The sequence below is a fragment of the Melanotaenia boesemani genome, chromosome 5 (assembly GCF_017639745.1).
Source record: "Melanotaenia boesemani isolate fMelBoe1 chromosome 5, fMelBoe1.pri, whole genome shotgun sequence".
NCBI lineage: Eukaryota > Metazoa > Chordata > Actinopteri > Atheriniformes > Melanotaeniidae > Melanotaenia > Melanotaenia boesemani.
In genome coordinates, this window is record NC_055686.1 from 2,607,226 (window position 1) to 2,623,565 (window position 16,340).

The 16,340-nt window shown below is 40.6% G+C and overlaps 3 protein-coding genes across 4 annotated transcripts in view; 2 read left to right on the top strand and 1 right to left on the bottom strand.

The window, feature by feature from the left end:
• LOC121640417 overlaps nt 1-16,340 on the top strand; it is a 1,195,287-nt gene that overhangs the window by 1,130,984 nt on the left and 47,963 nt on the right. The gene's annotated exons all lie outside the window — the stretch shown is intronic.
• The window catches only part of LOC121640516 (coxsackievirus and adenovirus receptor homolog), a 187,897-nt gene that overhangs the window by 157,011 nt on the left and 14,546 nt on the right, over nt 1-16,340 (top strand). The gene's annotated exons all lie outside the window — the stretch shown is intronic.
• The window catches only part of LOC121640461 (low affinity immunoglobulin gamma Fc region receptor III-like), a 29,133-nt gene that overhangs the window by 3,309 nt on the left and 9,484 nt on the right, over nt 1-16,340 (bottom strand). The window lies entirely within an intron of this gene.

Here is a 16,340-nt window from a genome sequence, read left to right on the forward strand (position 1 = left end):
ATAAACCAACCTGTAGAAGCTAGAGCTTTTAATCCCAGTATAAACCAGTCTGTAGCTGCTGGAGCTTTTAATCCCAGTATAAACCAGTCTGTAGCTGCTGGAGCTTTTAATCCCAGTATAAACCAGTCTGTAGCAGCTTTTAATCCCAGTATAAACCAGTCTATAGCAGCTAGAGCTTTTAATCCCAGTATAAACCACTGTGTAGCTGCTGGAGCTTTTAATCCCAGTATAAACCAGTCTGTAGCACTTAGAGCTTTTAATTCCAGTATAAACCAGTCTGTAGCTGCTACAGCTTTTAATCCCAGTATAAACCAGTCTGTAGCTGCTGGAGCTTTTAATTCCGGTATAAACCAGTCTGTAGTATCTAGAGCTTTTAATCCCAGTATAAACCAACCTGTAGAAGCTAGAGCTTTTAATTCCAGTATAAACCAGCCTGTAACAGCTAGAGCTTTTAATCCCAGTATAAACCAGTCTGTAGCAGCTAGAGCTTTTAATTCCAGTATAAACCAGTGTGTAGATGCTGGAGCTTTTAATCCCAGTATAAACCAGTCTGTAGCAGCTAGAGCTTTTAATACCAGTATAAACCAGTCTGTAGCAGCTAGAGCTTTTAATCCCAGTATAAACCAGTCTGTAGCTGCTGGAGCTTTTAATCCAAGTACAAACCAGTCTGTAGCTGCTAGAGCTTTTAATTCCAGTATAAACCAGTCTGTAGCAGCTAGAGCTTTTAATCCCACTATAAACCAGTCTGTAGCAGCTGGAGCTTTTAATCCCAGTATAAACCAGTCTGTAGTATCTAGAGCTTTTAATTCCAGTATAAACCAGTCTGTAGCATCTAGAGCTTTTAATTCCAGTATAAACCAGTCTGTAGTATCTAGAGCTTTTAATCCCAGTATAAACCAGTCTGTAGCAGCTAGAGCTTTTAATCCCAGTATAAACCAGTGTGTAGCTGCTGGAGCTTTTAATCCCAGTATAAACCACTCTGTAGCTGCTGGAGCTTTTAATTCCAGTATAAACCAGTCTGTAGCAGCTTTTAATCCCAGTATAAACCAGTCTGTAGCAGCTAGAGCTTTTAATCCCAGTATAAACCAGTCTGTACCAGCTTTTAATCCCAGTATAAACCAGTCTGTAGAAGCTGGAGTTTATAATCCCAGTATAAACCAGTCTGTAGCTGCTGGAGTTTTTAATCCAAGTATAAGCCAGTCTGTAGCAGCTTTTAATCCCAGTATAAACCACTCTGTAGCAGCTAGAGTTTTTATTCCCAGTATAAAACAGTCTGTAGCAGCTAGAGTTTTTATTCCCAGCATAAACCAGTCTGTAGCTGCTGGAGCTTTTAATCCCACTATAAACCAGTCTGTAGCTGCTAGAGCTTTTAATTCCAGTATAAACCAGTCTGTAGCAGCTAGAGCTTTTAATCCCAGTATAAACCAGTCTGTAGCTGCTGGAGCTTTTAATCCAAGTACAAACCAGTCTGTAGCTGCTAGAGCTTTTAATCCCAGTATAAACCAGTGTGTAGCTGCTGGAGCTTTTAATCAAAGTATAAACCAGTCTGGAACAGCTACACTTTTTATTCCCAGTATAAGCCAGTCTGTAGCAGCTAGAGTTTTTATTCCCAGTATAAACCAGTCTGTAGCTGCTGGAGCTTTTAATCCCAGTATAAACCAGTCTGTAGCTGCTGGAGCTTTTAATCCCAGTATAAACCAGTCTGTAGCAGCTGGAGCTTTTAATCCCACTATAAACCAGTCTGTAGCTGCTGGAGCTTTTAATCCCAGTATAAACCAGTCTGTAGCAGCTAGAGTTTTTATTCCCAGTATAAACCAGTGTTTAGCTGCTGGAGCTTTTAATCCCAGTATAAACCAGTCTGTAGCAGCTGGAGCTTTTAATCCCAGTATAAACCAGTATGTAGCTGCTGGAGCTTTGATCCCAGTATAAACCAGTCTGTAGCTGCTGGAGCTTTTAATTCCAGTATAAACCAGTCTGTAGCTGCAAGAGATTTTAATACCAGTATAAACCAGTCTGTAGTATCTAGAGCTTTTAATTCCAGCATAAACCAATCTGTAGTATCTAGAGCTTTTAATCCCAGTATAAACCAGCCTGTAGCAGCTAGAGCTTTTAATTCCAGTATAAACCAGTCTGTAACAGCTAGAGCTTTTAATCCCAGTATAAACCAGTCTGTAGCTGCTGGAGCTTTTAATCGCAGTATAAACCAGTCTGTAGCAGCTTTTAATCCCAGTATAAACCACTCTGTAGCAGCTAGAGCTTTTAATCCCAGTATAAACCAGTGTGTAGCTGCTGGAGCTTTTAATCCCAGTATAAACCAGTCTGTAGCAGCTAGAGCTTTTAATCCAAGTATAAACCAGTCTGTAGCTGCTAGAGCTTTTAATCCCAGTATAAACCAGTGTGTAGCTGCTGGAGCTTTTTATCCCAGTATAAACCAGTCTGTAGAAGCTGGAGCTTTTAATACCAGTATAAACCAGTCTGTAGCAGCTAGAGCTTTTAATCCCAGTATAAACCAGTCTGTAGCAGCTGGAGCTTTTAATCACAGTATAAACCAGTCTGTAGCAGCTAGAGCTTTTAATTCCAGTATAAACCAGTCTGTAGTATCTAGAGCTTTTAATCCCAGTATAAACCAGTCTGTAGCAGCTAGAGCTTTTAATCCCAGTATAAACCAGTGTGTAGCTGCTGGAGCTTTTAATCCCAGTATAAACCAGTCTGTAGCTGCTGGAGCTTTTAATTCCAGTATAAACCAGTCTGTAGCAGCTTTTAATCCCAGTATAAACCAGTCTGTAGCAGCTAGAGCTTTTAATCCCAGTATAAACCAGTCTGTAGCTGCTAGAGCTTTTAATCCCAGTATAAACCAGTCTGTACCAGCTTTTAATCCCAGTATAAACCAGTGTGTAGCTGCTGGAGCTTTTAATCCCAGTATAAACCAGTCTGTAGCAGCTAGAGCTTTTAATCCAAGTATAAACCAGTCTGTAGCAGCTGGAGCTTTTAATCACAGTATAAACCAGTCTGTAGCAGCTAGAGCTTTTAATTCCAGTATAAACCAGTCTGTAGCAGCTTTTAATCCCAGTATAAACCAGTCTGTAGCAGCTAGAGCTTTTAATCCCAGTATAAACCAGTCTGTAGCTGCTAGAGCTTTTAATCCCAGTATAAACCAGTCTGTACCAGCTTTTAATCCCAGTATAAACCAGTCTGTAGCAGCTTTTAATCCCAGTATAAACCAGTGTGTAGCTGCTGGAGCTTTTAATCCCAGTATAAACCAGTCTGTAGCAGCTAGAGCTTTTAATCCAAGTATAAACCAGTCTGTAGCTGCTAGAGCTTTTAATCCCAGTATAAACCAGTCTGTAGCAGCTAGAGCTTTTAATCCCAGTATAAACCAGTCTGTAGCAGCTAGAGCTTTTAATCCCAGTATAAACCAGTCTGTAGCTGCTAGAGCTTTTAATCCCAGTATAAACCACTCTGGAGCAGCTAGAGTTTTTATTCCCAGTACAAACCAGTCTGTAGCAGCTAGAGTTTTTATTCCCAGTATAAACCACTGTGTAGCTGCTGGAGCTTTTAATCCCAGTATAAACCAGTCTGTAGCTGCTGGAGCTTTTATTCCCAGTATAAACCAGTCTGTAGCAGCTGGAGCTTTTAATTCCAGTATAAACCAGTCTGTAGCTGCTGGCGCTTTTAATTCCAGCATAAACCAGTTTGTAGCTGCTAGAGCTTTTAATCCCAGTATAAACCAGTCTGTACCAGCTAGAGCTTTTAATCCCAGTATAAACCAGTCTGTAGCAGCTGGAGCTTTTAATTCCGGTATAAACCAGTCTGTAGTATCTAGAGCTTTTAATCCCAGTATAAACCAACCTGTAGAAGCTAGAGCTTTTAATCCCAGTATAAACCAGTCTGTAGCTGCTGGAGCTTTTAATCCCAGTATAAACCAGTCTGTAGCTGCTGGAGCTTTTAATCCCAGTATAAACCAGTCTGTAGCAGCTTTTAATCCCAGTATAAACCAGTCTATAGCAGCTAGAGCTTTTAATCCCAGTATAAACCACTGTGTAGCTGCTGGAGCTTTTAATCCCAGTATAAACCAGTCTGTAGCACTTAGAGCTTTTAATTCCAGTATAAACCAGTCTGTAGCTGCTACAGCTTTTAATCCCAGTATAAACCAGTCTGTAGCTGCTGGAGCTTTTAATTCCGGTATAAACCAGTCTGTAGTATCTAGAGCTTTTAATCCCAGTATAAACCAACCTGTAGAAGCTAGAGCTTTTAATTCCAGTATAAACCAGCCTGTAACAGCTAGAGCTTTTAATCCCAGTATAAACCAGTCTGTAGCAGCTAGAGCTTTTAATTCCAGTATAAACCAGTGTGTAGATGCTGGAGCTTTTAATCCCAGTATAAACCAGTCTGTAGCAGCTAGAGCTTTTAATACCAGTATAAACCAGTCTGTAGCAGCTAGAGCTTTTAATCCCAGTATAAACCAGTCTGTAGCTGCTGGAGCTTTTAATCCAAGTACAAACCAGTCTGTAGCTGCTAGAGCTTTTAATTCCAGTATAAACCAGTCTGTAGCAGCTAGAGCTTTTAATCCCACTATAAACCAGTCTGTAGCAGCTGGAGCTTTTAATCCCAGTATAAACCAGTCTGTAGTATCTAGAGCTTTTAATTCCAGTATAAACCAGTCTGTAGCATCTAGAGCTTTTAATTCCAGTATAAACCAGTCTGTAGTATCTAGAGCTTTTAATCCCAGTATAAACCAGTCTGTAGCAGCTAGAGCTTTTAATCCCAGTATAAACCAGTGTGTAGCTGCTGGAGCTTTTAATCCCAGTATAAACCACTCTGTAGCTGCTGGAGCTTTTAATTCCAGTATAAACCAGTCTGTAGCAGCTTTTAATCCCAGTATAAACCAGTCTGTAGCAGCTAGAGCTTTTAATCCCAGTATAAACCAGTCTGTACCAGCTTTTAATCCCAGTATAAACCAGTCTGTAGAAGCTGGAGTTTATAATCCCAGTATAAACCAGTCTGTAGCTGCTGGAGCTTTTAATCCAAGTATAAGCCAGTCTGTAGCAGCTTTTAATCCCAGTATAAACCACTCTGTAGCAGCTAGAGTTTTTATTCCCAGTATAAAACAGTCTGTAGCAGCTAGAGTTTTTATTCCCAGCATAAACCAGTCTGTAGCTGCTGGAGCTTTTAATCCCACTATAAACCAGTCTGTAGCTGCTAGAGCTTTTAATTCCAGTATAAACCAGTCTGTAGCAGCTAGAGCTTTTAATCCCAGTATAAACCAGTCTGTAGCTGCTGGAGCTTTTAATCCAAGTACAAACCAGTCTGTAGCTGCTAGAGCTTTTAATCCCAGTATAAACCAGTGTGTAGCTGCTGGAGCTTTTAATCAAAGTATAAACCAGTCTGGAACAGCTACACTTTTTATTCCCAGTATAAGCCAGTCTGTAGCAGCTAGAGTTTTTATTCCCAGTATAAACCAGTCTGTAGCTGCTGGAGCTTTTAATCCCAGTATAAACCAGTCTGTAGCTGCTGGAGCTTTTAATCCCAGTATAAACCAGTCTGTAGCAGCTGGAGCTTTTAATCCCACTATAAACCAGTCTGTAGCTGCTGGAGCTTTTAATCCCAGTATAAACCAGTCTGTAGCAGCTAGAGTTTTTATTCCCAGTATAAACCAGTGTTTAGCTGCTGGAGCTTTTAATCCCAGTATAAACCAGTCTGTAGCAGCTGGAGCTTTTAATCCCAGTATAAACCAGTATGTAGCTGCTGGAGCTTTTGATCCCAGTATAAACCAGTCTGTAGCTGCTGGAGCTTTTAATTCCAGTATAAACCAGTCTGTAGCTGCAAGAGATTTTAATACCAGTATAAACCAGTCTGTAGTATCTAGAGCTTTTAATTCCAGCATAAACCAATCTGTAGTATCTAGAGCTTTTAATCCCAGTATAAACCAGCCTGTAGCAGCTAGAGCTTTTAATTCCAGTATAAACCAGTCTGTAACAGCTAGAGCTTTTAATCCCAGTATAAACCAGTCTGTAGCTGCTGGAGCTTTTAATCGCAGTATAAACCAGTCTGTAGCAGCTTTTAATCCCAGTATAAACCACTCTGTAGCAGCTAGAGCTTTTAATCCCAGTATAAACCAGTGTGTAGCTGCTGGAGCTTTTAATCCCAGTATAAACCAGTCTGTAGCAGCTAGAGCTTTTAATCCAAGTATAAACCAGTCTGTAGCTGCTAGAGCTTTTAATCCCAGTATAAACCAGTGTGTAGCTGCTGGAGCTTTTATCCCAGTATAAACCAGTCTGTAGAAGCTGGAGCTTTTAATACCAGTATAAACCAGTCTGTAGCAGCTAGAGCTTTTAATCCCAGTATAAACCAGTCTGTAGCAGCTGGAGCTTTTAATCACAGTATAAACCAGTCTGTAGCAGCTAGAGCTTTTAATTCCAGTATAAACCAGTCTGTAGTATCTAGAGCTTTTAATCCCAGTATAAACCAGTCTGTAGCAGCTAGAGCTTTTAATCCCAGTATAAACCAGTGTGTAGCTGCTGGAGCTTTTAATCCCAGTATAAACCAGTCTGTAGCTGCTGGAGCTTTTAATTCCAGTATAAACCAGTCTGTAGCAGCTTTTAATCCCAGTATAAACCAGTCTGTAGCAGCTAGAGCTTTTAATCCCAGTATAAACCAGTCTGTAGCTGCTAGAGCTTTTAATCCCAGTATAAACCAGTCTGTACCAGCTTTTAATCCCAGTATAAACCAGTGTGTAGCTGCTGGAGCTTTTAATCCCAGTATAAACCAGTCTGTAGCAGCTAGAGCTTTTAATCCAAGTATAAACCAGTCTGTAGCAGCTGGAGCTTTTAATCACAGTATAAACCAGTCTGTAGCAGCTAGAGCTTTTAATTCCAGTATAAACCAGTCTGTAGTATCTAGAGCTTTTAATCCCAGTATAAACCAGTCTGTAGCAGCTAGAGCTTTTAATCCCAGTATAAACCAGTGTGTAGCTGCTGGAGCTTTTAATCCCAGTATAAACCAGTCTGTAGCTGCTGGAGCTTTTAATTCCAGTATAAACCAGTCTGTAGCAGCTTTTAATCCCAGTATAAACCAGTCTGTAGCAGCTAGAGCTTTTAATCCCAGTATAAACCAGTCTGTACCAGCTTTTAATCCCAGTATAAACCAGTGTGTAGCTGCTGGAGCTTTTAATCCCAGTATAAACCAGTCTGTAGCAGCTAGAGCTTTTAATCCAAGTATAAACCAGTCTGTAGCTGCTAGAGCTTTTAATCCCAGTATAAACCAGTGTGTAGCTGCTGGAGCTTTTTATCCCAGTATAAACCAGTCTGTAGAAGCTGGAGCTTTTAATACCAGTATAAACCAGTCTGTAGCAGCTAGAGCTTTTAATCCCAGTATAAACCAGTCTGTAGCAGCTGGAGCTTTTAATCACAGTATAAACCAGTCTGTAGCAGCTAGAGCTTTTAATACCAGTATAAACCAGTCTGTAGCAGCTAGAGCTTTTAATCCCAGTATAAACCAGTCTGTAGCAGCTGGAGCTTTTAATCCCAGTATAAACCAGTCTGTAGCAGCTAGACCTTTTAATCCCAGTATAAACCAGTCTGTAGCTGCTGGAGCTTTTAATCCCAGTATAAACTAGTCTGTAGCAGCTAGAGCTTTTAATACCAGTATAAACCAGTCTGTAGCAGCTGGAGCTTTTAATCACAGTATAAACCAGTCTGTAGCAGCTAGAGCTTTTAATACCAGTATAAACCAGTCTGTAGCTGCTGGAGCTTTTAATCCCAGTATAAACCAGTCTGTAGCTGCTAGACCTTTTAATCCCAGTATAAACCAGTCTGTAGCAGCTAGACCTTTTATTCCCAGTATAAACCAGTCTGTAGCAGCTAGAGTTTTTATTCCCAGTATAAACCAGTGTGTAGCTGCTGGAGCTTTTAATCCCAGTATAAACCAGTCTGTAGCTGCTAGAGCTTTTAATTCCAGTATAAACCACTGTTTAGCAGCTAGAGCTTTTAATCCCAGTATAAACCAGTCTGTAGATGCTGGAGCTTTTAATCCCAGTATAAACCAGTCTGTAGCAGCTGGAGATTTTAATCCCAGTATAAACCAGTCTGTAGCTGCTGGAGCTTTTAATCCCAGTATAAACCAGTCTGTAGCAGCTGGAGCTTTTAATCCCAGTATAAACCAGTCTGTAGCTGCTGGAGCGTTTAATCCCAGTATAAACCAGTCTGTAGCAGCTAGAGTTTTTATTCCCAGTATAAACCAGTCTGTAGCAGCTAGAGTTTTTATTCCCAGTATAATCCAGTCTGTAGCTGCTGGAGCTTTTAATCCCAGTATAAACCAGTCTGTAGCTGCTAGAGCTTTTAATTCCAGTATAAACCAGTCTGTAGCAGCTAGAGCTTTTAATCCCAGTATAAACCAGTCTGTGGCTGCTGGAGCTTTTAACCCTAGTATAAACCAGTCTGTAGTAGCTAGAGCTTTTAATCCCAGTATAAACCAGTCTGTAGCTGCTGGAGCTTTTAATTCCAGTATAAACCAGTTTGGAGCAGCTAGAGTTTTTATTCCCAGTACAAACCAGTCTGTAGCAGCTAGAGATTTTATTCCCAGTATAAACCACTGTGTAGCTGCTGGAGCTTTTAATCCCAGTATAAACCAGTCTGTAGCTGCTGGAGCTTTTATTCCCAGTATAAACCAGTCTGTAGCAGCTGGAGCTTTTAATTCCAGTATAAACCAGTCTGTAGCTGCTGGAGCTTTTAATTCCAGCATAAACCAGTTTGTAGCTGCTAGAGCTTTTAATCCCAGTATAAACCAGTCTGTACCAGCTAGAGCTTTTAATCCCAGTATAAACCAGTCTGTAGCAGCTGGAGCTTTTAATTCCGGTATAAACCAGTCTGTAGTATCTAGAGCTTTTAATCCCAGTATAAACCAACCTGTAGAAGCTAGAGCTTTTAATCCCAGTATAAACCAGTCTGTAGCTGCTGGAGCTTTTAATCCCAGTATAAACCAGTCTGTAGCTGCTGGAGCTTTTAATCCCAGTATAAACCAGTCTGTAGCAGCTTTTAATCCCAGTATAAACCAGTCTATAGCAGCTAGAGCTTTTAATCCCAGTATAAACCACTGTGTAGCTGCTGGAGCTTTTAATCCCAGTATAAACCAGTCTGTAGCAGCTAGAGCTTTTAATTCCAGTATAAACCAGTCTGTAGCTGCTACAGCTTTTAATCCCAGTATAAACCAGTCTGTAGCTGCTACAGCTTTTAATCCCAGTATAAACCAGTCTGTAGCTGCTGGAGCTTTTAATTCCGGTATAAACCAGTCTGTAGTATCTAGAGCTTTTAATTCCAGTATAAACCAGCCTGTAACAGCTAGAGCTTTTAATCCCAGTATAAACCAGTCTGTAGCAGCTAGAGCTTTTAATTCCAGTATAAACCAGTGTGTAGATGCTGGAGCTTTTAATCCCAGTATAAACCAGTCTGTAGAAGCTGGAGCTTTTAATCCCAGTATAAACCAGTCTGTAGCTGCTGGAGCTTTTAATCCCAGTATAAACCAGTCTGTAGCAGCTAGAGCTTTTAATACCAGTATAAACCAGTCTGTAGCAGCTAGAGCTTTTAATTCCAGTATAAACCAGTCTGTAGCTGCTGGAGCTTTTAATCCCAGTATAAACCAGTGTGTACCAGCTAGAGCTTTTAATTCCAGTATAAACCAGTCTGTAGCAGCTAGAGCTTTTAATCCCAGTATAAACCAGTCTGTAGCAGCTAGAGCTTTTAATCCCAGTATAAACCAGTCTGTAGCTGCTAGAGCTTTTAATCCCAGTATAAACCACTCTGGAGCAGCTAGAGTTTTTATTCCCAGTACAAACCAGTCTGTAGCAGCTAGAGTTTTTATTCCCAGTATAAACCACTGTGTAGCTGCTGGAGCTTTTAATCCCAGTATAAACCAGTCTGTAGCTGCTGGAGCTTTTATTCCCAGTATAAACCAGTTTGTAGCTGCTAGAGCTTTTAATCCCAGTATAAACCAGTCTGTACCAGCTAGAGCTTTTAATCCCAGTATAAACCAGTCTGTAGCAGCTGGAGCTTTTAATTCCGGTATAAACCAGTCTGTAGTATCTAGAGATTTTAATCCCAGTATAAACCAGTCTGTAGCTGCTGGAGCTTTTAATCCCAGTATAAACCAGTCTGTAGCTGCTGGAGCTTTTAATCCCAGTATAAACCAGTCTGTAGCAGCTTTTAATCCCAGTATAAACCAGTCTATAGCAGCTAGAGCTTTTAATCCCAGTATAAACCACTGTGTAGCTGCTGGAGCTTTTAATCCCAGTATAAACCAGTCTGTAGCAGCTAGAGCTTTTAATTCCAGTATAAACCAGTCTGTAGCTGCTACAGCTTTTAATCCCAGTATAAACCAGTCTGTAGCTGCTGGAGCTTTTAATTCCGGTATAAACCAGTCTGTAGTATCTAGAGCTTTTAATCCCAGTATAAACCAACCTGTAGAAGCTAGAGCTTTTAATTCCAGTATAAACCAGCCTGTAACAGCTAGAGCTTTTAATCCCAGTATAAACCAGTCTGTAGCAGCTAGAGCTTTTAATTCCAGTATAAACCAGTGTGTGGATGCTGGAGCTTTTAATCCCAGTATAAACCAGTCTGTAGAAGCTGGAGCTTTTAATCCCAGTATAAACCAGTCTGTAGCTGCTGGAGCTTTTAATCCCAGTATAAACCAGTCTGTAGCAGCTAGAGCTTTTAATACCAGTATAAACCAGTCTGTAGCAGCTAGGGCTTTTAATTCCAGTATAAACCAGTCTGTAGCAGCTGGAGCTTTTAATCCCAGTATAAACCAGTCGGTAGCAGCTGGAGCTTTTAATCCCAGTATAAACCAGTCTGTAGCTGCTGGAGCTTTTAATCCCAGTATAAACCAGTCTGTAGCTGCTAGAGCTTTTAATTCCAGTATAAACCAGTCTGTAGCAGCTAGAGCTTTTAATCCCAGAATAAACCATTCTGTAGCAGCTGGAGCTTTTGATCCCAGTAAAAACCAGTATGTAGCTGCTGGAGCTTTTGATCCCAGTATAAACCAGTCTGTAGCTGCTGGAGCTTTTAATTCCAGTATAAACCAGTCTGTAGCTGCAAGAGCTTTGAATACCAGTATAAACCAGTCTGTAGCAGCTGGAGCTTTTAATCCCAGTATGAACCAGTCTGTAGCTGCTGGAGCTTTTAATCCCAGTATGAACCAGTCTGTAGCAGCTAGAATTTTTATTCCCAGTATAAACCAGTCTGTAGCTGCTGGAGCTTTTAATCCCAGTATAAACCAGTCTGAAGCTGCTGGAGCTTTTAATCCCAGTATAAACCAGTCTGTAGCAGCTAGAGTTTTTATTCCCAGTATAAACCAGTCTGTAGGTGCTGGAGCTTTTAATCCCAGTATAAACCAGTCTGTAGCTGCTGGAGCTTTTAATTCCAGTATAAACCAGTCTGTAGCTGCAAGAGCTTTGAATACCAGTATAAACCAGTCTGTAGTATCTAGAGCTTTTAATTCCAGTATAAACCAGTCTGTAGCAACTAGAGCTTTTAATCCCAGTATAAACCAGTCTGTAGCAGCTGGAGCTTTTTATCCCAGTATAAACCAGTCTGTAGCTGCTGGAGCTTTTAATCCCAGTATAAACCAGTCTGTAGCAGCTAGAGTTTTTATTCCCAGTATAAACCAGTCTGTAGCTGCTGGAGCTTTTAATCCCAGTATAAACCAGTCTGTAGCTGCTGGAGCTTTTAATCCCAGTATAAACCAGTCTGTAGCAGCTAGAGTTTTTATTCCCAGTATAAACCAGTCTGTAGGTGCTGGAGCTTTTAATCCCAGTATAAACCAGTCTGTAGAAGCTGGAGCTTTTAATTCCAGTATAAACCAGTCTGTAGTATCTAGAGCTTTTAATCCCAGTATAAACCAGTCTGTAGTATCTAGAGCTTTTAATCCCAGTATAAACCAGTCTGTAGCTGCTGGAGCTTTTAATCCCAGTATAAACCAGTCTGTAGCAGCTAGAGTTTTTATTCCCAGTATAAACCAGTCTGTAGGTGCTGGAGCTTTTAATCCCAGTATAAACCAGTCTGTAGAAGCTGGAGCTTTTAATTCCAGTATAAACCAGTCTGTAGTATCTAGAGCTTTTAATTCCAGTATAAACCAGTCTGTAGTATCTAGAGCTTTTAATCCCAGTATAAACCAGTCTGTAGCAGCTGGAGCTTTTAATCCCAGTATAAACCAGTCTGTAGCTGCTGGAGCTTTTAATCCCAGTATAAACCAGTCTGTAGCAGCTGGAGCTTTTAATCCCAGTATAAACCAGTCTGTAGCTGCTGGAGCTTTTAATCCCAGTATAAACCAGTCTGTAGCTGCTGGAGCTTTTAATCCCAGTATAAACCAGTCTGTAGAAGCTGGAGCTTTTAATTCCAGTATAAACCAGTCTGTAGTATCTAGAGCTTTTAATCCCAGTATAAACCAGTCTGTAGTATCTAGAGCTTTTAATTCCAGTATAAACCAGTCTGTAGTATCTAGAGCTTTTAATCCCAGTATAAACCAGTCTGTAGCAGCTGGAGCTTTTAATCCCAGTATAAACCAGTCTGTAGCTGCTGGAGCTTTTAATCCCAGTATAAACCAGTCTGTAGCAGCTGGAGCTTTTAATCCCAGTATAAACCAGTCTGTAGCTGCTGGAGCTTTTAATCCCAGTATAAACCAGTCTGTAGCTGCTGGAGCTTTTAATCCCAGTATAAACCAGTCTGTAGCAGCTAGAGTTTTTATTCCCAGTATAAACCAGTCTGTAGGTGCTGGAGCTTTTAATCCCAGTATAAACCAGTCTGTAGAAGCTGGAGCTTTTAATTCCAGTATAAACCAGTCTGTAGTATCTAGAGCTTTTAATCCCAGTATAAACCAGTCTGTAGTATCTAGAGCTTTTAATTCCAGTATAAACCAGTCTGTAGTATCTAGAGCTTTTAATCCCAGTATAAACCAGTCTGTAGCAGCTAGAGCTTTTAATCCCAGTATAAACCAGTCTGTAGCAGCTGGAGCTTTTAATCCCAGTATAAACCAGTCTGTAGCTGCTGGAGCTTTTAATCCCAGTATAAACCAGTCTGTAGCAGCTAGAGTTTTTATTCCCAGTTTAAACCAGTCTTTAGCTGCTGGAGCTTTTAATCCCAGTATAAACCAGTCTGTAGCTGCTGGAGCTTTTAATCCCAGTATAAACCAGTCTGTAGCAGCTAGAGTTTTTATTCCCAGTATAAACCAGTCCGTAGCAGCTAGAGTTTTTATTCCCAGTATAAACCAGTTTGTAGCAGCTAGAGTTTTTATTCCCAGTGTAAACCAGTCTGTAGCAATAGTAGTAGATTAGCTGTCATTAAGGGAGATCTCCGGGAAGAGATGGGATGAAGATGATGCCAGATTAACAGATGTTAGCTGGATTAGCAGTTGTTTCTGCCCATTATTTCTTGACTCGGGCATTATTGGGTTAAAACTGAGCCAGAGCTGCATGAAACCACAAGTTTTCACAACAAAGGCCTTCCTGTTTTGTGTCTGTCTGACTGGATCACACCTCGCTCTCATGTCCTCATTTTATTTGGCTTTTCAGGTTCAGTCTGTTGCATCTTTGTTAACCTGAAAGTATTCATATGACAGACCATAATATCTTACAAGAGGATAAATTATCATAGCTGACAACAACACTTCATGTTAGTGGGTGTTGAAGACCATATTTCCCATCAACACTACTCAATGACGTATCATTCATCCACTGGCTACATGTTTGCTTTATTAAGTCAAATGAAACTTTATTTATAAAGCACTTTTCCTGCATAAGAGCAGCACAAAGAGCTTTAGTCTTGGTGGTGTCATTTACAAGCTGCTGCCTGAATGAAGTGCATTGAAATGAAGACAGAAATTTAAATGAAATCATGTTTAGAAGGAAAAACAGATGGGTTGGAGGAGGACAAAAACAGATGTGTTGGAGGAGGACAAAAACAGATGTGTTGGAGGAGGACAGAAACAGATGTGTTGGAGGAGGACAAAAACAGATGTGTTGGAGGAGGACAGAAACAGATGTGTTGGAGGAGGACAAAAACAGATGTGTTGGAGGAGGACAAAAACAGATGTGTTGGAGGAGAACACTGAAAACAACTGGGCTGGTTACAGTGTGCGGCACAGAGCCGTGCAAAAATGTAAACACCGGACAAGAACCAATAACTTAAGGTCCATTTAGGCCCTACTTCAGGCATCCAATCCGGACCTCTTGGGCCCCAGTCCTGCATGTTTTCCATGTTTCCCTGCTCCAACGCACCTGACTCAAATGAATGAGTTTCTGTGCAGAATTTGATAGGTTGTTGGATCCATTTAATTTGAGTCAGGCACGTTGGAGAAGGTAAACAGTAAAAACCTGCAGGACACTGACCCAAGAAGCCCAGATGTGAAGATTCCTGCGCTAAAGATGGATACAGAGCATTTCATCCGTCTTCTGCGTCCTTTACGAGTGTAATTTGGTACGTTTCCAGAGAGCTTACGGATGCGTAGTCTAACATAGCAAACAGGCTACAAATTCTCCTCTAACACAGAGGAGATCCTTCAGAAATGCCACCAGCAGCAGTATCTCCTAAGGAAACTCAATTCCTTTAGAGTCAATAAAAACATCATGCTAAATTTCTATTACTCTTTCATTTAAAGCATCACCACATTCTCCATAACCTGCTGGTTCCACTCCATCTGCCTACAAAACAGAAACCGCCTACAGGACACTGCCAGAGTCTGCTTTAAGATCATTGGACAGTCGACAAGAACTCTCTCCTCCATCTATGAACAGCAAACGTTCAGGCTGTCCAACAGGATCATGCAGGACTCTGGTGTTTAAAATGGACGTACCTACTGAGATATGGAAAGGGAGCATCTTTTCCCAGTTCAGTCCTCTGCAGAGGTTTGATAAGGTATCCCAGTCTATATGGAGGTGCTGATGACCAGTTTCATCCATGAACACATTCAAATGAACATTCAGATTATGAGTGTTCCTGCAACACAACTGCAGATGTTTTCACCATTGCTGCACTGACATCACATTAACCACCATGTACTGTTCACTCTAGCACATTATCTGCAACCTTCACTATCCAAAAAGCCATTTTTCCTTCAGCCAGCTAAATAAAACTCGTTTAGAGGAACAAATGTTACGAGACCTTCAGAAAAAAAGACAACTTATAATTTTTGATAAATATTGATTATAGGAAATTCGTTATTTTCTAACCTAATGACGAGGAAAAGAAAGAAGGAAAAGAAATAAATTATATACATATATATATATATATATATATATGTGCGTGTGTGTGTGTGTGTGTGTGTGTGTGTGTGTGTGTGTGTGTGTGTGTGTGTGTGTGTGTGTGATGGCTGTAGAGGTGGCTGAGCTCATTTGTCAGGAAATGGACTTTGGATTTCAATCCATTGACTATTACACAGACAGTAGTGTAGCGTTATGCCTCGATATTAATATAAACCTCGACGGCAGAAATTAATATCAAACCAATTAAAATTATAACTGTGATTTTCCTCGAATTAGGGCACCACTCTTCTGTATAATAATTGAATAATCCAGAAGAGAAAACCGTGAGCAGGGTTGCAATAAAATTGATTTTAATTCAGTCTAAATCCTATATCTGAAGTGGCGAATTCAACGTCTGAAGGGACCTTGATTCCATCCAAAATTAACCACGGAAACGAATCTAACTTTCAAAATGTAACAATTTATTACCATCAATAATCAATTAACAGCAAGGATAAATCAATGTCAGAAATTATGAAATGATCAATATCGCTTTAGAGACACTGCCGGCCTTCTGTTGCGCCGGGAGGGTAAACCAGCTTAAAAGACAGTAGAAAGAACAGTACAATGAAATAAACAAGGGTAAAGAAGGCAATCAAATTAAATCAGGGATTATAAAGAAATTGATATCTGTATCTTACACAGTTTTGAATATGGGAAAATTAACTAATGAGTAACCTTTAATCCTAGTCGGAACCTAGCGAAGTAGACGGGAATATAGGAAGACAATTTAGAATAGTCAATTGAATTAAAGGAATGACTAAATGAATTTGGAGTGGAGAGTGAATAATATTCAACGTTTCAAAGACACCAGCTAGACCCAGTTGGAGGCTCGGTTCGGTCTTACTTGGAGCAGGCAGTAGGGCCTACAAGCGGGGTTCGATACGGCGTCAAGGTGGAAGTGTCCCTGATGTCGTCTGGTACCCGGCAAAAGACAGCCCGTCCACAATGGTTGGGTTCAGCTTCCAAGACGAACCGGGTTGATTCCCACGCTCCACTGGCACAGCGGTGGCAATTAGCTGGTGTGGTTCCAGAGGCTTGGAACCGTAATCAG